The sequence below is a fragment of the Elephas maximus genome, chromosome 1 (genome assembly GCF_024166365.1).
Source record: "Elephas maximus indicus isolate mEleMax1 chromosome 1, mEleMax1 primary haplotype, whole genome shotgun sequence".
Classification (NCBI taxonomy): Eukaryota; Metazoa; Chordata; class Mammalia; order Proboscidea; family Elephantidae; genus Elephas; species Elephas maximus.
In genome coordinates, this window is record NC_064819.1 from 77,406,856 (window position 1) to 77,434,744 (window position 27,889).

The following is a 27,889-nucleotide window of genomic DNA, read 5'->3' on the forward strand; positions in this document are numbered from 1 at the left end:
CTTCGACACTTTAAAGAGGTCCTTTGCAGCAGATTTACCCAATCCAATGCGTCTTTTGATTTCTTGACTGCTGCTTCCATGGCTGTTGATTGTGGATCCAAGTAAAATGAAATCCTTGACAACTTCAATCTTCTCTCCGTTTATCATGATGTTGCTCATTGGTCCAGTTGTGAGGATTTTTGTTTTCTTTATGTTGAGGTGTAATCCATACTAAAGGCTGTGGTCTTTGATCTTCATTAGTAAGTGCTTCAAGTCCTCTTCACTTTCAGCAAGCGAGGTTGTGTCATCTGCATAACGCAGGTTGTTAATGAGTCTTCCTCCAATCCTGTTGCCCCATTCTTCTTCATATAGTCCAGGTGCTTGGATTATTTGTTCAGCATACAGATTAAATAGGTATGGTGAAAGAATACAACCCTGACGCACACCTTTCCTGACTCTAAACCAATCAGTATCCTCTTGTTCTGTCGGAACAACTGCCTCTTGATCTATGTAAAGGTTCCTCATGAGCACAATTAAGTGTTCTGGAATTCCCATTCTTCGCAGTGTTATCCATAGTTTGTTATGATTCACACAGTCGAATGCCTTTGCATAGTCAATAAAACACAGGTAAACATCCTTCTGGTATTCTCTGCTTTCAACCAGGATCCATCTGACATCAGCAATGATATCCCCGGTTCTACGTCCTCTTCTGAATCCGGACTGAATTTCTGGCAGTTCCCTGTTGATATACTGCTGCAGCCATTTTTGAATGATCTTCAGCAATATTTTGCCTGCATGTGATATTAATGATATTGTTCTATAATTTACACATTCGGTTGGATCACCTTTCTTGGGAATAGGTATAAATATGGATCTCTTCCAGTCAGTTGGCCAGGAAGCTGTCTTCCATATTTCTTGGCATAGACAAGTGAGCACCTCAAGCGCTGCATCCATTTGTTGAAACGTCTCAATTGATACTCCATCAATTCCTGGAGCCTTGTTTTTCACCAATGCCTTCAGAGCAGCTTGGACTTCTTCCTTCAGTGCCATCGGTTCCCGATCATATGCCACCTCTGGAAATGGTTGAATATCGACTAATTCTTTTTGGTATAATGACTCTGTGTATTCCTTCCATGTTCTTTTGATGCTTCCTGCGTCGTTTAATATTTTCCCCATGGAAACTTTCACTATTGCAACTCGAGGCTTGAATTTTTTCTTCAGTTCTTTCAGCTTGAGAAACGCTGAGCGTGTTCTTCTCTTTTGAATTTCCATTTCCAGCTCTTTGCACATGTCACTATAATACTTTGTCTTCTCGAGAGGCCCTTTGAAATCTTCTGTTCAGTTCTTTTACTTCATCAATTCTTCCTTTTGCTTTAGCTGCTCGACGCTCAAGAACAAGTTTCAGAGTCCCCTCTGACATCCATCTTGGTCTTTTCTTTCTTTCCTGTCTTTTCAGTGACCTCTTGATTTCTTCATGGATGATGTCCTTGATGTCATTCCACAACTCGTCTGTCTTCGGTCACTAGTGTTCAATGCATCAAATCTATTCTTGAGATGGTCTCTAAATTCAGGTGGGATATACTCAAGGTCATATTTTGGCTCTTGTGGACTTGCTCTGATTTTCTTCAGTTTCAGCTTGAACCTGCATATGAGCAATTGATGGTCTATTGCACAGTCAGCCCCTGACCTTGTTCTGACTGATGATATTGAGCTTTTCCATCGTCTCTTTCCCCAGAAAAGATAGTTCTTCCTATTCCACAAGTAAAAAGTACAAGTTTTTAACATAGAAGACACGAGAGGCGGGGATTTCTGAAAACAAAGGAGGGGATAGAGGTTTCCTTTGGTCCAAAGTTGCTCTCGGCCTCTGCTGGGTGCCCAGAGAGGTCTAGGTGATTCCAAATATGACATTGACCATGGCTTCCCAGAGGGCTTATGGCTTCCAACGTCTCCAGACTCCAACGAAGGGCAGTAGTTCATCTTCAAAGATGTCTGCAGCCAGAGTGGGGTCCCAGCAGAGACCTCGAGACTGGGCTTCTGGATCAGTTACCAAAAGGCAGGCTAGGCAGATGGTGGGGAGGAGGGCAGGGCACAGGCCAGGGGTGAGTCCTTGGGAGATTTCTTAGGAGAAAGTAAAAATGAAATAGCCTTCCTTCCTTCTTTCCTTCCCTCCTCGCTCCCTCTCTTTCTTTCTTGAAGGATTGAAAATTTGGGGTGGGGGAATAATAAAGAAAAGAAACAAAAAGAAAACCCAGTGTCATTGATTGAATTGTTCCGCCCCCCCCAAAAAAATATGTCAACTTTATTAGGCCATGATTGTGTGGTTCTCCTCCATTTTGTGATTGTAATTTTATATTAAAGAGAATTAGGGTGGGATTGTAACACCCTTGCTAAGGTCACATCCCTGATCCAGTGTAAAGGGAGTTTCCCTGGAGTGTGGCTTGCACCACTTTTTACCTCTCAAGAGATAAAAAGGAAAGGGAATAGAGCAGAGAGGGGGGCCTCCTACCACCAAGAAAGCAGTGCTGGGAGCAGAGCACGTCCTTTGGGCCCAGGGTACCTGCCTGGAGAAGCTCCTAGGCTGGGGAAGATTGATGAGAAGGCCAACAGAGAGATTATTTTACACATGTATTCATATACACAATAGTACCCTCCAGGGGGAAAAAAATACTTTTAGTTACTTTCTGAAAATTGGAAGAGGGGAAATGATTAGGAGGGGTGTAGGGTGTACATCTTCACAATTTCTTCCCCAAATTTTTGCATCTCTCAACCTTCTAAGATCTAGGTTTTCACAGATTTTATCAGAACTTTTCTTGTCCAGATTTATCCAAACCTGGAAGTGAGAGCCCTGTAGTAGCCCAGTGAAATGTGCTGACACCATTTCATTTCTTCTGGCTAGTGCTTGGCAAGTCTTCTGGGAGAGCAACTTTCTCAAGTCATCTATTGCTCCAATAAAAAAAAACTTTTTTTTCCACACCATCAAACACCAGAAGATTCGTCCTCATTTCTAGCCTTCTGTACCCACAGATCAATGAATGTGAAAATTAAAATATCTAGGTTAAAATTAGTTGGAAATTATGGGCAGATCTGAAATAAACTTCGTGGTTTTTTTTTTTTTTTATCACCCAAGCATTTCTTTTAGTCATACAACTCAGAAATAAAGAACAGTGTAGAAAAATGACCTAATACATATGATTTTAGAGTACTGTGATCCTATATGTTTTATTTGTGATTACATACAGAAGATTTGTTTCTTTCATATATACTTATGAATACGCTTATTTAAAAAAGATCATAGTATAATTGGCTGTTTTGTTCCCTTTTTTTCCCACATAATACTTTGTGAACAATTCATGTTAAATATACATTTCCACCATTTTTCTTGTCTGTTGTTACTGTAGTCCATTGGGTAAATCCATCATTTTAAAAACTTATTTCCCATTGATGAGCGCTTAGCTCTATCCAGTTTTCTGCAAGTTGTACTGAGGGTCAGGGTCGCCAACAAAAGACACAAACCAAATGCTCTACCAGTGCATGGGACAATGCTTTACTCACATAGAGAAGAGACAGTGAAATCAGCTTCAGTTGTGGGCACCAGTCTCCCATGGCCAGCAAGTACCCCTTTACAGCCTGTACAAGGAAGATGTTGCCTTTACATGCTTGTCATGCCCTGTTCAAAGAAAAGACTTCATTCCTTCCCTATCAGGAACAGATACAGAAGTAGTGTTGGCGAGTGCTGTGTGGTGCCCACACATAAGCAAGAGACCAAGAAAGTTATTGTGTGCCCAGAAAAGAGAGGAAGGCTTCTCTGATAAGGAGAAAAGACTGAGGGAGAGAAAGAGAAACCCAATTCTCAGCCTCCGTATCAGAGATTGTTCTGGACCTAAGGCCTCTGCTTAGGCAGCCCAAATGGGTGACATACAGGCAGACTATCCTCCCAACACCGTTAGAAGAAATAGGTTTGGGAGAAATATACTGATCCCATATATCTTTCCATTTGGTATAATCACTTAGGTAAATTTCTGAAAACAGGATTACTAAGGCAAAGGATGTACACAGCATTTTGATAGCTAATACAGAGTGGTCCTGGTGGCAGCAGGTTTTTATCTGTTGGTTTACTTAAGATCTCCTTTTAGTAGGTGAGAAAGCTTCTTAGCCATTCCTTGCCTAGGGTCTACAGAAATTGAGGCCGTGGTTTTGGCATTATACAACTGAGAGTAACCTTTCGTAGGAGCCAGAGGCAATTTGGATATTCACAACCTTTCACTGAAATTACTGCTGTTAACTGTCCCAGAATCTGCCTTCTCCATTTCCTTACACTGACCATAAAAGAAGTACTGTACTTGAGGTTGTTGGGACAGACAATGAGAAGAGTGTACAACGTGAAATGGCCCAAATAAGATTAGTTATGTACAATTTTTTAATTCTTTTTGTAGATGTCAGTGGCTGCTGATAGAGGTAGGTTAAGATTAGCTAACAACAACAACAGCAAAAAACAATTGTTGTGGAGCCAACTCCAATTCATGGTGACCCAATGTGTGTGAGAGTACAACTGTGCTCCATAGGGTTTTCAATGGCAGATTTTTCAGGAGTAGGTCTCCAGGCCTTTCTCCCAAGGTGCCTCTAGGTGAACTCAAACTACAGACTAAATTATGACACAGGACAGAAGAGTTGATATACCCCTGAGGTAGGGCAGTGAAGGTATATGCCTGGCCTTGCCAGGTGAAAGCAAACTTCTCCTGGTGGCCTTTCCTAACAGGCAATGAGAAAAAAAAGCATTCGCCAGATCAATAACTGCATACCAGGTACCATGGGGAGTGTTAACTTGCTCAAGCAATGAAACTACATGTGGAACAGCAGTTGCAAAGCGTGTCACTATCTGGTCAAGTTTACAATAACCTACCATCATTCTCCAAGATCCATCTGTTTTCTGCACAGGCCAAATAGGCAAGTTGAGTGGAGATGTGATGGGAAGCACCGCCACTCTATTTTTTAAGTCCTTGATGGTTAACACTAACCTCTGCAATCCCTGCTAATCCTGGAATGTGGTATTGCTTTTTGTTTACTTTTTTCCTAGGTAGAGACAATACTAGTGGCTGCCACTTGGCCTTTCCTTTCCCCAGGTCCAAAAACTAATGTGGGGATTCTGCCAATTGCCGAGTATATCTATTCCAATTATGTATTTCATAACTAGAGAAATTACCACAGGGTATATTCAGGACCCACTGAACTCACTGTTAGATGAATCTGTGTTAAAGCGCACTGATCCCCCGACTTCCATAAGCCCATCCTCTGACTAAGGAAACAGAGACATTTTGGGTCTTCTGGAATTAGTGTCATTTTCAGAGACAGTGTGCAGTAATCTCCAAAATGTCTGATTATTTCCTTTTCCCCAATACACAGTCACTCTAGGAAAAGGCTGTAGGTTCCTTTGGGGAAGGTTGGTAGAAAATTAGCAATATAAGTTTTTGGCAGTGTTTCAGGATCCCTTCTCTAGGCCTCCCCTTTGTTCAAGGGCTTCTGAGTCTGTAAACTGACTCTCAAGTCTATGAATTGTGGCTGTAACTCTCTGTTTTGGTAATCCAAGTTAGAGGATCCTCTTCCAAACTCTCTAGTGGGTGTTGGCAGGAAGCCTCAGTTCCTCCCACTTGGACCACTTCATAGGGCTGCTTATAACATAGTAGCTGGCTTCCACTAACTTTGAATCAACAAGGTAGGGGATTACACAAGGGCATGAATATCAGGAGGTAGAGATTATTGAGGACTTCTTAGAAGCTGCCTACAAAAGTCTGTCTTCTGGCCGGCCACCAATGATTCATGTCCCTCCCACATGTAAGATACACTCACCCCCTCCCAAGAGTTCCCACCAGCCTCAGCCTTTTACCATTAAAATCACATCCACTTGTGTATGGGACACCTTGGGTGTTCCAAAGGTATAGCCACTCAAGCACATAGAAAAGGACCCCCCCTGCAGCAAAGGGGAGACACCATCACGCCTAAATAAGGACTTAATCCTGGACCCTCAGATTAAGAATCTGATGCTCTACCAACTGACTCACACAGGCCCTAGAACAAAATTTCTATCTATACCCAGAAATGGTTTCAGTGAGTATTGCTGTTGGTGATTGGTATTGTAAATTAATTCTTGGACTCAGTAGAGATAGCTGAAGAGATAATTTAAACTTCATGGGGTCAATTCATTGAACAGAAGTTTATTCATGTATTTCAAGTGTTACTTGGCATTCACCAATAAACTGTTATATGTTCCATTTGCACTATGTCTAAAAAAAAGGTGCTGGTCTATATAGAAGGAATGTAAATGCTATCAGCACAACAATCCTTATTTATTTATATATAGTTTGTAGAAGTGAGAATCAAGAGGTGAAACCAACTAATTGTCTTCAGTAAATATTTATGAAACACCTACTATGTACCATGCACTCTCCTGTTCCCTGGGCATTGAAATGAAAAAAATTAACTTTTTGATGACAAAGAGAAAAAACAAAAGCAATGACAAGCAAAGGAGAAGTGGAAAGCAACCACTTGAGAGCAACAGCTAGAATTTTAATATTTTGCCATCAATATTTATTCATGCAAGAAAAAAAGAAAATTGTTTATAAAGAAGAAAATATCCTGGTTAACGTTGTTGTTGTTAGGTGCCGTCGAGTTGGTTACCATGCACAGCAACCGCATGTACCACAGAATGAAACACTGCCCTGTCCTGCACCATCCTCACAATCACTGCTATGTTTGAGCCCATTATTGCAGTCACTGTATCAACGCATCTCGTTAAGGGTCTTCCTCTTTTTCACTGACCCTCTACTTTACCAAGCAGGATATTCTTCTCCAGGGACTAGTCCCTCTTGATAACATGTTGTTTTAGTTATTTAGTGCTGTTATAAGAAAAGTTTATTTCTTCACAGTAAAGTAGGCTGAAAGTCCAAATTCAGGGCATCAGCTCCAGAGCAAGGCTTTCTCTCTGTTGGCTTTCTCGTCAATGTTCCCCCAGACTAGGAGCTTCTCCACGCAGGGACCCTGGGCCCAAAGGACATGCTCTGCTCCCAGCACTGCTTTCTTAGTGGAAAGAGGTCCCCCTCTCTGCTTGTTTCCTTTTTCTTTTTATCTCTTTAGAGGGAAAAGGTGGTGCAGGCCACACCCCAGGGAAACTCCCTTTACATTGGATCAGGGATGTGACCTGGGTAAAGGTGTTACAATCCTATCCTAATCCTCTTTAACATAAAATTGCAATCACAAAATGGAAGACTACCACACAATACTGGGAATCAGGGCCCAGCCAAATGGGTACACACATTTTTGGGGGGAAAGAATTCAATCCATGACACATGCTCAGAGTGCATGAGATGAAATCTCGCGATCTCAATTCTAAGGAGCATTCCGGCTGTATTCCTTCCAAGACAGATGTGTTTGTTCTTCTGGCAGTCTGTGGTGTATTCAATATTCTTCACCAACACCATAATTCAAAGGTGTCATTTTTTCAGCCTTCCTTATTCATTGTCTAGGTTTTACATGCATATGAGTCATTTGAAAATACCATGACTTGGGTCAGGGGCACCTTAGTCCTCAAAGTGACATCTTTACTTTTCAACACTTGAAAGAGGTCTTTTGCAGCAGATTTACCCAAGCAATATGTCCTTTGGTTTCCTGACTGCTGCTTCCATGGGCATTGGCTGTGGATTCATGTAGAATGAAATCCTTGACAACTTCAATATTTTCTCTGTTTATCATGATGTTGCTTATTGGTCCAGTTGTGAGGATTTTTGCTTTCTTTATGTTGAGGTGTAATCCATACTGGAGGCTGTAGACTTTGATCTTCATCAGTAAGTGCTTCAAGTTTCCTCACTTTCAAAGAGCAAGGTTGTGTCATCTGCATATTGAAGGTTTTTAATGAATCTTCCTCCAATCCTGTTGCTGTATTCTTTGTATAGTTCAGGTTCTCAGGTTATTTGTTCAGCATACAGCCTAAGTATGTGAAAGGATACAACCCTGATGCACACCTTTCCTGATTTTAAACCATACAGAGTCCCCTTGTTCTGTTTAAACAACTGCCTCTTGGTCTATATACAGGTTCCACAGGAGCACAGTTAAGTGTTCTGGAATTTCCATTCTTTGCAATGTTATTCATAATTTGTTATGATCCACACAGTTGAACACCTTTGCAAAGTCAATAAAACACAGGTAACATCTTTCTGGAATTCTCTGCTTTCAGCCAAAATCCATCTGACATCGGCAATGATATCCCTTATTCCACCTCCTTTTCTGAATCTGGCTTGAATTTCTGGCAGTTTCCTGTGGATGTACTGCTGCAATAGCTTTTGTACTATCTTCAACAAAATTTTATGTTAATTTTTTTATAATAATAATATTGTTCCATAATTTCAGGATTCTGTTGGATCACCTTTCTTTGGAATGGGTACAAATATGGATCTCTTCTGGTCGGTTGGCCAGGTGGCTGTCTTCTAAATTTCTTGGCATAGATGAGTGAGCAGTTCAAGAGTAGCATCCATTTGTTGAAACATCTCAATTGGTATTCCGTCAATTCCTGGGCTTGTTTTTTGCCAATGCCTTCAGTGAATCTTGGACTTCTTCCTTCAATACCATCATCTTTCTTGATCATACACTACCTCCTGAAATGGTTGAACATTGGCCAATCCTTTTTGGTACAGTAACTCTGTATTCCGTCTATCTTCTTTTGATTCTTTTCTGCATTGTTCAATATTTTGCCCATAGAATCTGTCAATATTGCAACTCAAGGCTTGAATTTTTTTTCTTTAGCTCCCTCAGCTTGAGAAATACCAAGTGTGTTCTTCACTTTAGTTTTCTAATTCCAGGCCTTTGCACATTTCATTATAATGCTTTGTTTTCTAGAGCTGCCCTTTGAAATTTTCTGTTCAACTCTTTTACTTCACCATTTCTGCTGTTTGCTTTATGTTCAAGAGCAAATTTCAGAGTCTCCTGTGACATTCATTTTGGTCTTTTTTTTCTTTCATGTCTTTTTTTTCTTTCATGTCTTTTTAATGGCCTTTTGCTTTCTTCTTGATGCCATCCCACAACTTGTCTGGTCTTCAGTCATTAATGTTCAATGCATAAAATTTATTCTTGAAATGGTCTATAAATTCAGGTGGGCTATACTCAAGGTCGTACTTTGGCTCTCTGGACTTGTTTTAATTTTCTTCAGCTTCACCTTGAACTTGCACGTGAGCAATTGATGATCCATTCCACAGTCAGCCCCTGGCCTTGTTTTGACTAATGATACTGAACTTCTCCATCTTCTCTTTCCACAGACGTAGTAGATTTGATGCCTATGTATCCATCTAGCGAGGTCCATGTGTATAGTCACCGTTTATGTTGTTGAAAAAGGTATTTGCAATGAAGAAGTTGTTGGTATTGTGAAATTCTATCATGAGACCTTGGATTTCATTTCTTATCACCAAGGTCATATTTTCCAACTACCGATCCTTCTTCCTTATTTCCAACTTTGGAATTCCAATCACAAGTAATTATCAATGCATCTTGATTGCATGTTTGATTAATTTCAGGTTGCAGAAGTTAGTAAAAATCTTCAATTTCTTCATCTTTGGCCTTCGTGCTTGGTGCGTAAATAGTCTTATGAACTCTTCTTCCTTGCAAGTGTATTGATATTATCCTGTTACTAACAGTGTTGTAATTTCAGAAAGATCTTGAAATGTTGTTTTTGACGATGGGTGCAAAGCCACCCTCTTCAAGATGTCATTTCCAGTGTAGTAGATCATATGATTGTCTGATTTAAAACAGCCAGTGTCAGTCCATTTCAGCTCACTAATGCTTAGGATATTGATCTGTATGTGTTCCATCTCATTTTTGCCAACTTCCTATTTTTCTAGATTCATACTTCATACATTCCATATTCCTATTTAATGGATGTTTGCAGCTGTTTGTTCTCGTTTTGAGTCATGCTCATCAGCAAATGAAGGTCCTGAAAGCTTTACACCATCCACGTCATTAAGGTCGACTATACTTTGAAGAGACAGCTTCCCCCAGTTTTATTTTGAGTGCCTCCCAACCTGAGGGGCTCATCTTCCAGCATTGTATCAGACAATGTTCCACTGCTATTCATAAGGTTTTCCCTGGCCAATTTTTTTTAGTGGTAGATCACCAGGTCCTTCTTCCTAGTCTGTCTTAGTCTGGAAACTCCACTGAAACCTGCCCACCCTGGGTGACCCCGCTGGTTTTTGGAATACCAGCTGCATAGTTTCCAGCATCACAGCAACACGCAAGCCACCACCATATGACAAACTGACAGGTGAAAGGTGGCCTGATGAGCATAATCCTCCTTTTTGCCATTGACTTCATTAGCTTTGAGGTGTTTTCGCTTCCTGAAGGAATATTCACCAACTTGGAACCCCTCACAAACTGTTCCAGTGGATACTTAACATTTTTCCTCATAAGTTTAGATATTTACAAAGGATGGTATATGATAAAGTTTTAAATATTTTTGAAGATTACCATTACTCTTGAATCAAATGGATTCTAAAACCATAGCGACTTAATAGCTGCCAATATCTCTTTGAAAAATAGAAGAATGTGCCCTTCTTTAACAATTGGACATTTTATATTGATCCTTCTACTTAAATTGTATTTTCACAGCATTTTATGCCATATTTTTATGCATAAAATCTTTCCTTGATCATCCTACCATACTTCTACAAATCTAGTTTAAACATTGGAATTTTTTTATTTCTTGGGACCACAAATATGTGCTAATTAATTCTTCTGGACTGAGTTATATTTACATTTACTGTAGTATGTAATCAATCAAACATCATAAGTAGATAATAAATTTGAAAACTCTTTTACTGGAAGAGGCAACAGATGCAATGTGGAATTTGTCATCTTCTCCGTGAAACTGCATACAATATACAAGACTACCTCAATTGAAGTAGGCATCTCCGACTCAATATTTTCAGTTATCCCCGTGTTGGACACGTGGAGGAAAGGATTTTTCCGATGGGGCCATGTGCCTGTCAGATGAATAGGAAAAGCATCTTAGATTTGTCTACTGGGAGAATTGCAGGATTTCTAAGGCTCAAGGTTCAAGATTCAGGAAGGATCTACTTCTAAAGCAATTGAATTCTCAGGCAGGTGAACTTTAGGAAAGATTAAATACGGAAAATGAGAATTTCAGAGTTTGATTTAATGTTAGTTCCCGTAGCCTAGTGTGAATGCAGTTTATGGAGAGAGAAGTAGTTGTAAAACAAATAGCAGAGGATGGTTTCGATCCATCGACCTCTGGGTTATGGGCCCAGCACGCTTCCGCTGCGCCACTCTGCTAGCTGGCACGTTAGTGCAACTGCTCATCTATTCAAAGATGAAGATCGGTTTTTCCATGGTGAGAAAATAGGTTTTTATCCTGTGTATATATTTCAGTTCCTCTCTGCCAGTGGGTCCCGCCCCCCCTTTCCTCAGCCCTCTTGGAGATGCTGTCTCTGGACAAATGGCCCCAGCGTACCTCCTTCAGGTCTGTGCTTTCCCAACTTGCCAGAGTGTCAGAGCTCGGAAATGCTTTTACCAGGAGCCGTTCGTTGCTGAGAGAGATCCCAAGAAGAGCCGGCTGAGCAAAATCCTCAGTGCAGAATATGGGTAGCCGTGAAGCCAATTCCGCTGCCACTGCAGAGGAATGGTATTAACCATCTTATTCGTTTCTGTCAAAAAATTTCAAACAATCATTTAGATGAAAAACACTTAAAAAAAAATTTCTTGCAAGGCCGCAAGATTTTCAAAAGGCCGGTGCCTCTTGGAATAGAGTATAAACCCAATTTATAGCTCAAGTTATTACATAACTGAGACAACTTTGATTGGATTCCCGTTTGGGTGTGTTTTGAAAAAAACAAAGAGATAACAAACAGCAAACTTCATAAAGACTTCCGTGACTTATATCAGGCAACAGGATTTTTAGGAAATCTCCGCACACCAGGGGTCCTGTTTGCAACTTCCTTTGTGATGATGTTACTCGGGGATAATCTGGAATGTAAACCTTTTTGATGAAAGGTAAGTTTTTGGATGGTGAACATACTGTCTTCACTGGGTCACACGGCTTTTTTTTTTTTTTTTTTCCCGTTCAGATAAAACTTGAGAAGTCTCTACAGTGTTTTCTTTCTCAGTAGAGAGGCAAGCGTAGCTGCTTACAGAGCCGAGGACCCTCTTTCCAATTCCGACCACACACAGAACCTTCTTCCTAAGCGCTGCTGCTGGCGCGCGCAGCGGCGGCCCTGCTCAAGGTTCTGTGCGGTCTCAGACAGCAGGTTGAATATTTGGAACGCGCGCCTCCTTGCGAGACAGACAGAGCAGAAATCTCATTGGTCACATTACGGCCAAGTCAGGTCTCTCGATAGACCCTTGGTGGCGCAGTGATTAAGGATCTGGCTGCAAACCGAAAGGTCACAGTTCGAATCCACCAATCGCGTTTTGGAAAGCATATGGGGGCACTTCTACGATAGGGTCCCTATGAGTTCGACTCGACTGCAACGGGTTTTGGGTTTTTTTTTCTTCTGTTCCAACAAGGGGGCACTCATTTGAAATAGCCTTTGATTTCGACCTCCTGACGGTGACCTGTGGCACAGTAATTAAGAGCTATGCCTTTTAACTAAAAGGACGGTAGTTCGAATTCACCAACTTCTTGGAAGCTGTATGGGGCAGTTCTACTCTCAGAATCGACTAGATGGCAATAGTTTTTTTTTTTTTTTTTGGAAGGCAGACCACGTGGAATGGACTTCTGCTTAGCGAAGATTTCTTCAAGCCAAGACCAGGACAAAGATGGCCTTGAATTCTGAGATGTTTTCCCACCATTGAAAGAGGAGGAAGCCCAGAGACCGGGAACCAGACTGCAGTAAACTCCGAACTGCCCCTTGTAGTCAGGCCTGAAAAATCACACATAAGTTTTAGCCATGAGCTGGACTCTTCAGTGTTCATATTTCCACAACCAACCTGGTCACCAACCAATCTACCTCTTCTGATAGTATGCTGCACATGTACATGACTTAGTCTTTTTTGTTTTAAACTAAGGAAGAATTAGTTTCCTAAATGGATGTCGGGTAGAATAGAAAGAACACACAGGATAGAGATGAGCCTCAGATTCAATTAAGTCATCAGTAAGTCACAGGAACTCAGAACTAAAGGTGACCTTGAGTACATAAAGTAGATTCATGGATTTGGGGCAGGGTGGAGGGAAGGTGGTACTTTCTATTATCCGTGAAACCAGTGTTGAAGATTTGATGGCTCTGGAGAACTTTTTTCATTGTATAGATAAAGAAGTGGAAAACCAGATGTTTCCACAATATCAGTATTCATCATTTACATCTGAGGGAAGCAATTAAACTAATTTGAGAATGGGAGTACCCATTTAGAAGAGGCACAAAGTCCAACTGACACAGGAACCATCATCAGTAAATTAGTAAATTTGATGTTATCCATTTATTGGTTATAAAACACAGGTTTTTATGAGATTGAGCTAAAGGTTTCAAAATTATCACCACATACAAGCTGGCCTTTGTTGATGATTTAAAGAGCTGGAAGAATGTCCTGAACCTTCAGTTATACCCAATGCAAGCCAGATATTAATGCCTAGTTCTAGATAGAACTACTTTAAACATGAAGCTAAGCCTTTTCATGGCTTATACACACACAGTTTTTAAATTGGTCTTTCTAGCAATATCAGAGCTGCAATCATTTTTGAAAATTATATAATTCCAGCTCTTTCACTGTGCAGGTAAAGAAGTGGAAGTATAAACATTTTAGTTACCTGCATATATCAATGGATATTCTCAATGGGCATACTAGCCCTAATCAAGGATTTCAATGCTCCTGTTACTGAATTGTGTATCATCAAAATAATCACCTCTTATATTTTTGTGATTATGGAATCTATAAGAAATTTTTACTGATTGTCTAGTGACCATCTCCACATTTTACAGAGTGTGTTTTAGTTTACAAAGCATTTTCACATACGTTATTCATTTGAGATATAACCCTGTTATATCTAAGCCGGGTTTGGCAAAGTCCATTGTACAGATTATGGAATTGATCCTCAGGGGTGTAACATTAATTTCTTAGGGTTGAATTCAAGTTTGTTGACCTTCAATTCAATTTTTATAACTATATCATTGAACACATTAACATTATTTTCAACTGGTTTCACATGTTTTTGCTAAAAAAATAAAAACCATAAAAAAGAAAAACACAATTAGGAGTACGGTGCTTTATTCAATTTTGTATGGTAAATATTGTGGGTTTCTTATAGATTAGAACACTTTTAGAAAAAAATAAAATCAATATCACATCAACATATTATCAATAATTCCTGTAGATGTCTGTGTTTCAGACAGTCTCCTCCCTGCCTCCATTCATACTAAAAACTCTACCTCCTTTTGAAAATTAGAGTTAGCTGCCCTTGCCAGTATAGAAACTCCTTTATTTGCGTAGTTCATTGGCTTGACAAACCTCAAATCATGACAACAGTGTAGCTTTAGATTCAGTGGAACTCTTACTGTAAACCCTCATGGAAACATATTCTTTCTAGGAAAAATGACCTCTAGATGCACCAAACCTAAAGTTGTGGGAATGGGAAAGACAATGAGCCATTGGGAATGAAGTGAAAGGGGTCACTCCCACTTCTACCTCTCAGTCTTGGCACGCATATATTCCACCTGTAATGTAAACAGAAACATGTAATGTTCAAGGTATGTTTCAGTTTTTTAAAAAAATAATTTCTATTGTGCTTTAAGTGAAAGTTTACAAACCAAATCAGTCTTTCACACAAAAACCCATATACACCTTGCTACACACTCCCAATTACTCTCCCCCTAATGAGACAGCCTGCTCTCTCCCTCCACTCTCTCTTTCCGTGTCCTTTTCGCCAGCTTCTAACCCCCTCCACCCTCTCATCTCCCCTCCAGGCAGGAGATGCCAACATAGTCTCAAGTGTCCACCTGATCCAAGAAGCTCACTCCTCACCAGCATCCCTCTCCAGCCCATTGTCCAGTCCAATCCATGTCTGAAGAGTTGGCTTCTGGAATGTTTCCTGTCCTGGGCCAACAGAAGGTCTGGGGGCCATGATGACCGGGGTCCTTCTAGTCTCAATCAGACCATTAAGTCTGGTCTTATGAGAATTTGGGGTCTGCATCCCACTGCTCTTCTGCTCCCTCAGGGGTTCTCTGTTGTGTTCTCTGTCAGGGCAGTCATCATTTGTAGTCGAGCACCATCTAGTTCTTCTGGTCTCAGGATGATGTAGTCTCTGGTTTATGTGGCCCTTTCTGTCTCTTGGGCTCGTAATCACCTTGTGTCCTTGGTGTTCTTCATTCTCCTTTGATCCAGGTGGGTTGAGACCAATTGATGCATCTTAGATGGCTGATTGCTAGCGTTTAAGACCCCAAATGCCACTCTTCAAAGTGGGATACAGAACGTTTTAATAGATTTTATTATGCAAATTGACTTAGATGTCTCCTGAAACCATGGTCCCCAGGCCCCTGCCCCTGCTACGCAGGCCTTCGAAGCATTCTGTTTATTCAGGAAACTTCTTTGCTTTTGGTTTAGTCCAATTGTTCTGACTTCCCCTGTATTGTGTGCTGTCTTTCCCTTCACGTAAAGTAGTTCTTATCTACTATCTAATTAGTGAATACCCCTCTCCCACCCTCCCTTCCTCCCCCCTCTCTTAACCTCAAAAGAGTGTTTTCTTCTCAGTTTAAACTATTTCTCAAGTTCTTATAATAGTGATCTTATACAATATTTGTCCTTTTGCCTCTGACTAATTTCACTCAGCATAATGCCTTCCAGGTTCCTCCATGTTATGAAATGTTTCACAGATTCCTCACTGTTCTTTTTCGAAGCATAGTATTCCATTGTGTGAATATACCGTAATTTATTTACCCAGTCATCTGTTGATGGACACCTTGGTTGCTTCCATGTTTTTGCTATTGTAAACAGTGCTTCAATAAACATGGGTGTGCATATATCTGTTCATGTAAAGGCTCTTATTTCTCTAGGATATATTCCAAGGAGTGGGATTGCTGGATCATATGGTAGCTCTAGTTGTAACTTTTTAAGGAAGCACCAAATCGATTTCCAAAGTGGTTGCACCATTTGACATTCCCACCAGCAGTGTAGAAGTGTTCCAATCTCTCCACAGCCTCTCCAACATTTATTATTTTGTTTGTTTTGGATTAATGCCAGCCTTGTTGGAGTGAGATGAAATCTCATTGTAGTTTTGATCTGCATTTCTCTAATGGCTAATGATCGTGAACATTTCCTCATATATCTGTTAGCTACCTGAATGTCTTTAGTGAAGTGTCTATTCATATCTTTTGTCCATTTTTTAATTGGGTTATTCGTCTTTTTGCAGTTGAGTTTTTGCAGTATCATGTAGATTTTAGAGATCAGGTGCTGATCAGAAATGTTTCACTTTTTGAAGGACAGACAGCACCTCAACTCTGCAGCTTATCGTCTTCAAACTAGTCCTTCAGCCACATGTTTCAAAAGTATTCCAATATTTTATCAGGCTAGCATCTTCTGGGTATTGTAATATACAATAGGATCAGTACATCCCTTTGTCACACACCCATTGTCACTACTCCTTTGTTATAAAGTAGGTCCCTTGGTAAAAAGCAATGCTATGTGTCATACTATTTTGGTTAATTAGACTCAGATTGTGGTGCTGGCCAAGGCTGCAGACAGAAATGGTAAACTCATGCCTGGAATTCATGTTAATCTGAATCAGGAAAAATTGCTGCCTTTTCAGGGTAGGAGTCCAATATCATTAACTTGCCACTAAGGGGCTGGTTGAGTTCCTCAAAAGATAGGACTTTATTTAGAGGTCAACACTGATCTCTAGCTGATAGTTCAAGTATTCAGTAGCAGTAGCAGCTATTGGGCTTGTGCATGGACTTCACCTCCTCCACCATGGCTTTATGGGCCCATTGTACAAGTCCTTGGGTGACTAAAGGTAGAGAAGGGCTGACATCTACTGGATGAGTTGATCTGTCCACCTGATTGTTTAATGCCTGTTCTGAAGTAGATGTGTATCTGGTAGGTATTAATACATAATAATAAGACTCTAAACATCGTGACTATTCAGATAGGTCAATCCACATGCCTTTCCTCAATACCTCCTTGTCACCAATCTTCAAATCTTGTTCGTTTCAGGTCTTTGACCATCTGTTAGTCATTCCTCACTGCCTAGGATTCTATGCACAGTCTTACCCCAGGTCACTTCTCTCTCCAGATAAACTGGGTGATCAAATGAACCATCTAAAGATTTCCTTTCACCACTATTTTTCAGTGTCACCACTGAGTTGGGGGTTGTGCAACAGTTTTTAGCTCACACCAACATACAGAGCTCACCTATCTATGAACAAGTGATTCAATTAACAAGGGCTTCCACCCCCCCCCCCATAATTCTCCTTATAATGCTCCTTAAGGCTTTTCTGATTTGCCACACTGGTTATTTCCACTCATATCTCATTATTCAAGTCAAGTCACATGACAAAGCCCTGTATCAATGAATGGTAAGTATAATACTTCAGCAGAGAGGGAGAGGAAGTGTACGTATATGTATTTTTAATTTATTCAGAAATAATTATAGATTCACAAGAAGGTGCAAAGATAGTGCAGAGAGAGATCATGTATCCTTCACCCAGTTTCCACATCTTACATGATTATAGTGCAATACTGAAACTAGGAATGTGATGTTGGCACAATGTATATGTATAGTTCTATGTCATTTTATCCCATGTATAAATTTGTATAACCACCGTTGCACTCACAATACAGAAGTATTCCATCACCACAAAGATCTCCCTCGTGCTACCTGTGTATAGTCACACCCACCGCAGCTCCCCACCATCCCTAACTCCTAACATGTTTTCCATCTCTATAATTTTGTTATTTTGAGAACAATACATGTAAATTGAATCATACAGTATGTGATCTTTTGAGACTGGCTTTTCTTCACTCAGTACAAAACCCCTGAGATCCATCTAAATTGCTATATGTGTAAATAGTTCATTTTCTTTTTATTGCTGAGAAATATTCCATGTTATATGGAGCCCTGGTGGTATGGTGGGTAAGAACTCAGCTACTAACCAAGAAGTTGACAGTTCAAATCCACCAGCCCCTCCTTGGAAACCCTATAGGGCAGTTCTAGCTGTCCTGTAGGGTCACTGTGAGTCAGAAATGACTCCACTGCACCTAATAACAACAGCAACAATTCTATAGTATAGATGTACTGCAGTTTGTTTGATGGACCATTTATTGAGGAACGTTTTGATTTTTTCTAGTGTTTGGCTATTACAAAAAAAGCCACTATGAACAATAATATACAGATTTTGTATGGGCATAAGTTTTCATCTTCCTGGAATAAATGTCCAGTAGAGCAAGTGATGAACTGTATGGCAAGTATGTTTAGTTTTTTTTTTAAGAAATGGACAAATTACTTTCCAGAGTGACTATTCTATTTTATATTTCTATCGGTAATGCAAGAAAGATCCAGTTTCTTTGAATCCTCTTCAGCCTTAGTTTTATTTTTACTCTGTGAATAGATATGTATTGCTATCTCATAGTTGTCTTAATTTTTCATTTTCTTAATGGCTAATGAGGTTGAACATCTTTTCATGTGTTTGTTTACCATTTGTATGTTCTCTTTCATGAAATCTGTCTTCATGTCTTTTGCCCATTTTCTAGTTGGAGTGCTTGTTTTTTTGTTTAATGTTGATTTTGAGAGTTCTTTATATAGTCTAGATACGAGTCCTTTGTCAGATACGTGGCATACAAATATTTTCTCCAGCCTGTAGCTTGTCTTTTTATCCTCTTAATAGTTGCTTTTGCAAAGCAAAATTTTTTTATTTTGCTGAAATCTAATCGATCAATGTTTTTCTTTTATGGATTGTATTTTGGTGTCATGTCTAAGAATTCTTTCCCAACTACAAGGTCCCCCAAATTTTTTGTTTTTTCTGAAAGTTTTATGTTTTCTTTAAACCTGTGATCCACTTTGAGTTAATTTTTGTATAAAGTGTGAGGTTTTGATTGAGATTAATTTTTTTTTTTGCCTATAGACTTCCAATTGCTCCAATACTATTTTAAAAAAGCTATTATCCCATTCCTTCATTGAATTGCTTTTACACATTTGTAAAAAAAAAAAAAAAAATCACTTAGCTTTATTTGTGTGGGTTAATTTTGGGGTTCTCTATTCTGTTTCATTGATTTATGTGTTTAACCCTTTGCTAATACTGCACAATTTTGATTATTGTAGCTGTATAACACACATTTTTTAATTTATTTTTGTAGTTTTGTTGAGAATATACACAGCCAAAACGTAGAACTCAGCAGTTTCTACATGTACAATTGATTACATTCTTAGAGCTGTGCAACCATTCTCATCTTCTTTTTCTGAGCTGTTCCTCTCCCAGTGACGTAAACACACTGCCCCTTAAGTTCTGTATAAGTCTTGAAATTGGGTACAGTGATTCTTCCTGCTTTATTATTTTTTTCAGAATTGTTTTAGCTATTTTAATTTGCCTTTCCATATACATTTAGAATAATCTTATCTATCTACAAAAACAAAAATCTTGCCTGGATTTTAATAGGAATTGTGTACACTTGCATATCATTTTGGGGAAATTGACAACTCTACTATGTTGAGTCTTCCAATCAATGAACATGGAATATCTCTCCATTTATTTAGACCTTCTTTTATTTTTCTTTCATTAGTTGTATAGTTTTCAGCATGTACATATTTGGCTAGATTTACACCTAAATATTTCTTTTTCTTCTTTTTTCAGTGATTGTAAATGGTACTGTATTTTAGTTTCAGTGTCCATGTTCTCATTGCTAGTATATAGAAATACAATTTATTTTTATATTTTAATCATGTATTCTGCAGCTTTGCTGAACACACATATGAGTTTTTTTTTTTTTTTTTTTTGGTAAGTTCCTTAGGGTTTTCTATGTAGACAACCATGTTGTCTGCAAATGAAAAGGGAAATACAATCCTTGGACAGAAAGGGAGGAGAGCACATGTGTTTTAAAAGAAAACTTCAATCCACTGAACATCAACTGCATCATCAACACACAATTGACAAAAATGACAGGCATGAATGGTAATGTGTGCAGACATTTCTGGGTAGGTTGATATTTCACTTCAAGACCGTACTGCAATGCTTGTCAAATAATTTCTTACCGTTTGCGCTCGTCACTAGAGTGTGACATCACCACGATCTGGTCGAGCAGTTTCCTTTATCTGTTCAAGTAGCTCATTTGTGAGAGAGAAAAACTGAAGGCCTTGGTTTCGACACTATGGATATTTTACTGAATACATATAATTAGGGGGGTGGGGAGGTTTATAGCACTTTAGAAGAAAGCTCATCTTCCTTGGTATTATATAAATGAGTCAAAAAAGTCTTCTGTGTATTGGTTCCAGGTTGTTTATTTCTTCACAGCAAGCCAAGGCTTTTAGCCCAAAAAAGCCCCCTCTAGCCCATCAACTCAAAATCGTACATATCCAATTGTTTTTAAAATGGCCCGAATAAGCAGATTTTTAGCCACTCAGAACCTGCCTGCTTTACCTGCCCCTCGAAACTGCACCCAACATCTGTTCTCGCTGGATAAGAGACAATCCTGTAGTTATAGGGACTCTAAGGTGCTGCCTCCTTGGAGCCCGCTAACCCAAAGGCTCCTCACTTTGCTGCAAGATGACATCGCGCCCCTTCTCCTCTTCCCCAGGAGTTTTTATGTCATCTTCCTCTTCTGGTGGCTCCCTCTTTCACTTGCCTGTGGCAGACCTCCCACTGTGGGGGACCGCCCCTACATGCGGCTGTCGATGAGAATTAGGGGATGATGAAGAAAAGACATGAGTTATCGTTGCACAAGTTTTTTGTTGGGGCCCGAATTCTCTCGAACTAATTACACGTGAATTGTAAGCCCTTTGTAGTGTGTGTATCTCGCCTAAAATGCTGCTGGCTAATAATGCAATTATTCCCTAATTTACAAGAAGTCTAGTGACTAACAACTTGCTAAAGTCGTCTTCCGCTGGGCGTAGAAAGGCAAATCTTAGCCAACTAGCTAAGGCTGAAGGCAACTGACTTCTGGGTGTTTCTTCAGTCAAGACAAGTAAAAGTTGCCAAACGTTAACCTAAATTTTCTTCTTCAAGCAAGGGGAAAGAAAATAAAACCTTTTTACCAAAGACTAGAGATTATAGCGCCTGGACAGGGACTTGAACCCTGGACCCTCAGATTAAAAGTCTGATGCTCTACCGACTGAGCTACCCAGGCCCGCGAGGGGAAATCGTCTTCACACATAGCAATAGGGTCAATGAATAGCACAACTGCTCAATGGTATTATGCATTCTTGTATTCAAGAAAGGCAGTTGACCGGATGTTTAACCTCCATGGAGTTAATTCACTCAGCACTTGTTTGTATTTTCTGCAGGTCTGTATAGAAGGAATGTATTTACATGGCTTCGAGAAAACAATCCTTATTTGTGCGGTTTGTGAAAGGGGAAAATAAAGGCAAGAAATCATCTGATTGCTCTCAATAAATATTTATAGAATGCCTAATCAAATCTGTCAGGCACCGTCCTATTTACCTGGCACCAGGAAAAGACCAAAAAAAAAAAAGACATAAGGGGAACAAACAAGACAGAAGTGAAAAGCAACCAGTGGAGAACAATGGTAAGAATCCGCCAAATCTGGTAAAATCTGTCAAATTTTTTCTTGGTGCAAGAAATAAGTGAGTCATTAAAAAGGAAGGGAATGTCGTGGTGAGTGTGAGTACTCCTGCTTTGCGCCCTCAACTTCACTGCCTTTTGGGTGTTCTTACAGCCTAAAAGAATTTTTACAGTCTTGGGTAGCCCTTTGTCTGCTGCAACAAGTGGGTGGCTTTAAAGAACAGAAATTTATTTCCTCATAGTTTTGGAGGCTAGAAAGCCAAATCAAGACATCGGGTCCAAAGGAGGGTCCTTCCTTGTCTATAGCCCCGGGAATTCCTTGGAGTCTGTTTCCTTCCTTGTGTGTGTGCGCATGTGTCTATTCTGCAATTTTTATAAGGTACGGCTCAGAAGTGATTAGGTTTAGGACCTGTCCTACTCTGGTATTACCTCCAAACAGGGTTATATTTACAGGTACCGAAAAACCAAACCCGCTGATTCCGACTCATACTGACCCTACAGGACATAATAGAAGTACCCCATAGAGTTTCCAAGAAGCGGCTGGTGGATTCGAACTGCCGATATTTGGTTTAGCAGCCGAGTTCTTAACCACTGTGGCACCAAAATACAAAGCCAAACCCGTTGTGGTCGAGTCCTTTCTGACTCATAGCGACCCTACAAGACAAAGTAGAACTGCCCCATAGGGTTTCCAAGGAGCACTGGGTGAATTCGAACTGCTGAGAGTTTGGTTAGCAACTGAACTCTTAACCACTAAACCCAGTGCCCTCGAGTCGATTCCTTACTAGCCACCAGGGTTTCCTACTGTGCCACCCACCAAAACAAAAGCCACTGCCATGGAGTCGATTCGGACTTATAGTGACCCCATCGCGACCGTATAGGACAGAGTAGAACTGCCCCGTAGAGCTTCTAAGGAGCACCTGGCGGATTCGTACTGCCTACCTTCTGGTTCGCAGCCATAGCACTTAACCACTACGCCATAACCAAGAAAGAACTAAGCCCAGTGCCATCGAGTCGATTCCGACTCAAAGCGACCCTATAGGAAAGAGTAGAACTGCCCCAGAGAGTTTCCAAGGAGGGCCTGGGGGATTCAAACTGCCGACCCTTTGGTTGGCAGCCGTAGCGCTTAACCACTAGGTCACCAGGGGTTAGGAATTCTGCATTTCTTTTGGGGGAACACAGTTCAGTGTATAATACTCTCCGACATTTTTTTAGTGGATGGCTAACATTTTTCATCATAAGTCTAAATTCTTCTGAAGAATGTAATGACTTGTATAAAAATAATCTAAAAAACTATAACAATTGAATACCAATATCCTTTTTTAAAAAAGAGAGATAAGCACGTCTTTCTTTAATTGTGAAAGATTTTACTTTGATCCTTTATCTCCTTGAATTGGTATTCCCATTCTTTGTCCCTCATAGAATTTTATCCCAATAAAATGTCTGTGTTTAGTCTTTTCTTGATCCCTCTACCATACTTCTCTGCAAGAAATGTAGGTATAAAAATTGAATTCTGATGTTATACTCTTTCTTATGGCCCTAAATTTGTATTAACAGTAATTTTTCTGGATTGAGTTATATTTGTACCTACATTTTTTTTTTAATACATAATCCATCAAAATGTCATAAGTAGATAACAATTTGAGAACCCCTTTACTGCAAGATGTAATGGAAGTACATGGGGGAATTTGTCACCCCCCTCCTCTATGAAATTGTGAACAGTATACAAGACCACCTCAATTGAAGAAAGCATTTCTGAATCAATATTTCCAATTGTTCCAATGTCAGGCACCTGGGAGGAGATAATTTTTATATCCCAGAACAAAGTGCCACAGTCAGACGATTCTTTATTTATCAGAAATGTCTTAATTTATGGATGAGATTTTTCCAATGAAGGTGGGAAAGAGGGACTTGTGTGCCACACTTCTGAGGTCAACTCTCATGCAGAAGAATTTTAGGAAAAGGTTTTTCGTGGAAAACATTAAGCTTGGAAGATCTAGGAATTTATTTAGTTCAAGATCTCTTTGCCTGCAAAGCATGATTTGAGTACTAAAGCAAGAAGAGAGTTGCTGGAAAATCCCATAGCAGAGGATAGCTCTATCCTTTGATCTCTAGTTAGGAGGCCACCTTGTTTCCGCAGCACCATTTTGTTTGTAGATTAACATTTGTCACTAATATTCAGTTCTGTTACCACAGTTAGGTTTCCCAACATGAGGATGATTTCATTTTCTTTTCCACATCTATCTTTTTCCTTCTTCCCTCCTCATTCACCTCTCCCTTCTCTGAGCTTCTCTAAGATTGGCTCCCTTGAGAACCAGATGGCTCCAGCATTCCCCCCAAGTCTGAAATTTCCCATTCTGCCAAAGATTCTGGGGAGCTGTGAAGTCATCAAGTCTACCCTCCAGGCAGAAATGTCTTAACCAGCTGCTATATAAATCTCTGTTTTCTCTTTGTCTGCATGGGAGCTAGACATTCAGAAGAACCAGGACCCTGGAATGAAGAGCCACATAACTTGCTAACTGCTAACCAAAAGGTTGGCAGTTGGAGTCCATCCTCGGAAAATGCCTGGTGATATACTTCCTCAAAATCAGCCACTGAAAATCCTAGGGAGCACAGTTCTACTCTGACACACATGGGGTGGCCATGAGTTGGAGGCCACTTCACAGCAACTTGTTGGTTGGTTGGTACAGCTCAAGTTAGCATAGAAAAACCACGATTCTGATAGGATAAACTTTAGGTCTGTTTTGACATAGACTAGGGATTCCTTTGTTTTAAAACAGAATATTCTTTTGGGGGGGTTTATCTCAGGGAACAAGGCTCTGAGGAGCCTCAGGACAACAAAGCTCCTGCTATTTGAAGCTGCCTCTGCATGTTATGTTTTAGGAACTACATGGCAAGATGCTTAGTGAGAAGTTCACTCCACACAAGCTGGGGAAGACAGACATGTGAGGATCGTTTACAAGCCAAGGAATACCTGGTACTACTAACAAGGAAGGAATTAATGTATATGGCTGAGACCCTGGTGTGGACTGTAAGCATCCAGAATTGTGAGAAAATAAATTGCTGTTCTTTAAAGACACCCACTAATGGTACTTGTGTTACAGCAGTATTAAGAAAGTAAAACAAAGTTATGGCTTGAATTTTGTTCCCCAAAAATATGTGTTGTAAATCCTAACCACTATACCTGTGGTTATAACCCCATTTGGGGATGGGTTTTCTTTATTATGTTAATGAGGCAGTGTTAGCATAGGGTGAGATATAAAAGAGATTAAACAAGCGATCAAGCAGAAATGCGGGAAGAGAGATGCCAAGCCACATGAAAATCGCCCAGGAGCAGAAGCTCAAAAGAGACAAGGACTGTCCTTCAGAGCTGACAGAATTAGAAAGCCTTCCCTAGAGCCAGCACCCTGAATTCAGATTTCTAGCCTCCTAACTATGAGAAAATAAATTGCTGTTGGTTAAAACCACCCACTTGCAGTATGTCTATTATAGCAGCACCAGGTAACTAAGACAAATTTGAAATTGATTTTGGTGTAGTGTAAGGTATAGATTCAATTTTATCTTTTTTTTTTACAAGTAGTTATCTGGCTGTCCCTCCAGTATTTGTTTAAAAATCCATCTTTTCCCCCAGCAATTTGAAAAATTATTTTTATCATATACTAACTTTCCATGTGTACTTGGGTCAATTTTTGGACTTTCTATTATGTTCTATTGGAAACCCTGGTGGCGTAGTGGCTAAGTGCTACAGCTGCTAACCAAAGAGTCGGCAGTTCGAATCTACCAGGCACTCCTTGGAAACTCTATGGGGCAGTTCTACTCTGTCCTATAGGGTCGCTATGAGTCGGAATCGGCTCGACGGCACTGGGTTTGGTTTTGGTTATTATGTTCTATTGGTTTGTTCATGTATGAATACAAAAGTATTTGGCTGAGTTCTTTAGAGAAGTGTATAAATATATAGAAAGAGAGATTTATATCAAGGAAATGTCTCATGCGATTGTAGAGGCTGGAAAGTCCCAAGTCCGTGGGTGAGGTGAGGCTCTTCCTGATTCATGTAGCCACAAGGGCTGGCAAATTCAAGATTGAGAGGTCAGACAGCAGGCCTCTGGCTCACAGACTGTGAAGGCCGACAAATCCCAATATCAGCAGGTAAGACAGCAGGTAAGCTGCTAGCTGAATTTCCAAGAACCAGAGATGAGATGAACAGGAGCCAGCTGCAAGATCCAGAGCAAGCAAAAGCTCATGAGTTTTCCCAGAAAGTCCACCTGAATTGGATGCAGGTCACTCCCCCAAGGAAATCCCGTCATCATGGAGGAGATTACATTACATCGGATCTCGTTGTGGAGGTGATTACATTATTACATGGCTGCCAAACTGCATCGAAGCTGACAGACCACTAAGAATCATGGCCTAGTCAAGCTGACACACAACCTTAACCATCATAACAACATTGTCTTCATCTTACAGGTATATTTTAATATTCAGTAGAGCAAGAACCTCTTCATTACACTCTGTTTAATTTTTATAACACTTTTAATTATTTTTTTCATATCAACTTTGAAATCAACATTTCTACCTAAAGAAAGTTTGTATTTTTTGTTGGGATTGCCTTAAAATTCATAAGGATTACTCTGTTACATAAACAACATAAACTTAGGAAGAAAGACATCTTCATGAGGTTGACTCATAGTATTCAACAACAAGGAACATTTTTCCATTTCTTCAGATTTTCATTTGCTGATGTGGCACAACACAAAATGATAAGAAACAGCAGCAAACATTTAATAGTAATTGGGAAGTAGAATGTATGAAATATGGATCAAGGAAATTTAGATATCAGAAAAAAAATGAAATGGAATGAATAAAGATTGATATCCTAGGCATTAGTGAGCTGAAATGGACTGGTATTGACCATTTTGAATTGGACCATCATATGGTCTACTCTGCCACCCCACCCATTGCCATTGAGTCAATTCTGACTCATAGCGACCCTGTAGGACAGGGTAGAACTGCCCCACAGGGTTGCCAGGGAGCACCTGGTAGATTTGAACTGCCGATCTTTTGGTTAGTAGCCATAGCACTTAACCCCTACGCCACCAGGGTCTCCATCTACTATGCTGGAAATGAAAAACTGAAGAGCAACGGCATTGCATTCATCATCAAAAAGAACATTTCAAGATCTACCCTGAAGTATAGTACGGTCAGTGATAGACTAATATCCATACTCCTGCAAGGAAGACCAGTTAATATGACTATTATTCAAATTTATACACCAACCACTAATGCCAAAAATGAAGAAATTCAAGATTTTTACCAAATTCTGCAGTCTGAAATTGATCAAATTTGCAATCAAGATGCATTGATAATTACTAGTGATTGGAATGTGAAAGTTGGAAACAAACGAACAAAAAAAAGGACCAATAGTTGGAAAATATGGCCTTGATGATAGGAATGAGGCTAGAGATTGAAGGATAGAATTTGGCAAATCCAATCACTTATTCGTTGGAAATGCCTTTATGAACAACATAAATGAAGACTCTACATGTGGACCTTGCCAAATGGAATACACAGGAATTAAATAGACTACATGTGTGGAGAGAGATGTTGGAGAATCTCAATATCATCAGTAAGAACAAGGCCGGGGGCCAACTGTGGAACAAACCATCAGTTGTTCATATGCATGTTCAGGTTGAAGCTAAAGAAAATCGTAAAAAGTCCACAAGAGACAGAATACGACCTTGAATATGTTGTTACTGTTAGGTGCTATCAAATCAGTTCCAGTTCACAGCAGCCCTAAATACAACAGAACAAAACACTGCCTGGTCCTGTGCTATCCTCACAGTCGTTACTGTATTTGGGCCCATTGTTGCAACCGCTGTGCCAATCCATCTCACCGAGGATCTTCCTCTTTTTCACGGGCCTCCTACTTTACCATGCATGATGTTGTTGAGTATATCCTGCCTTACTTTAGAGAATACTCAAGAATAGATTTGGCACATTGAACACTGTTATGGATTGAATTGTGTCCCCCAAAAATGTGTATCAGCTTGCTAATCCATAATTCCTAATGTAGTGTGATTGTCCACCATTTTGTGATTTGATATGATTAGCCTATGTGTTGTAAATCCTAACCTCTATGATGTTAATGAAGCAGGATTAGAGGCAGTTATGTTAATGATGGAGGACTCAATCTGCAGGATTAAGTTGTATCT

General features: G+C 39.9%; 2 non-coding genes and 1 pseudogene across 2 annotated transcripts; all 3 read right to left on the reverse strand.

Annotated features, from left to right (window-relative positions):
• The window catches only part of LOC126060870 (palmitoyltransferase ZDHHC5-like), a 110,760-nt pseudogene that overhangs the window by 2,601 nt on the left and 80,270 nt on the right, over nt 1–27,889 (reverse strand).
• TRNAM-CAU (transfer RNA methionine (anticodon CAU)) lies at nt 11,233–11,304 on the reverse strand. The gene has a single exon. It is a non-coding gene; the product is annotated as a tRNA-Met (tRNA).
• On the reverse strand, nt 21,216–21,288 carry TRNAK-UUU (transfer RNA lysine (anticodon UUU)). The gene has a single exon. It is a non-coding gene; the product is annotated as a tRNA-Lys (tRNA).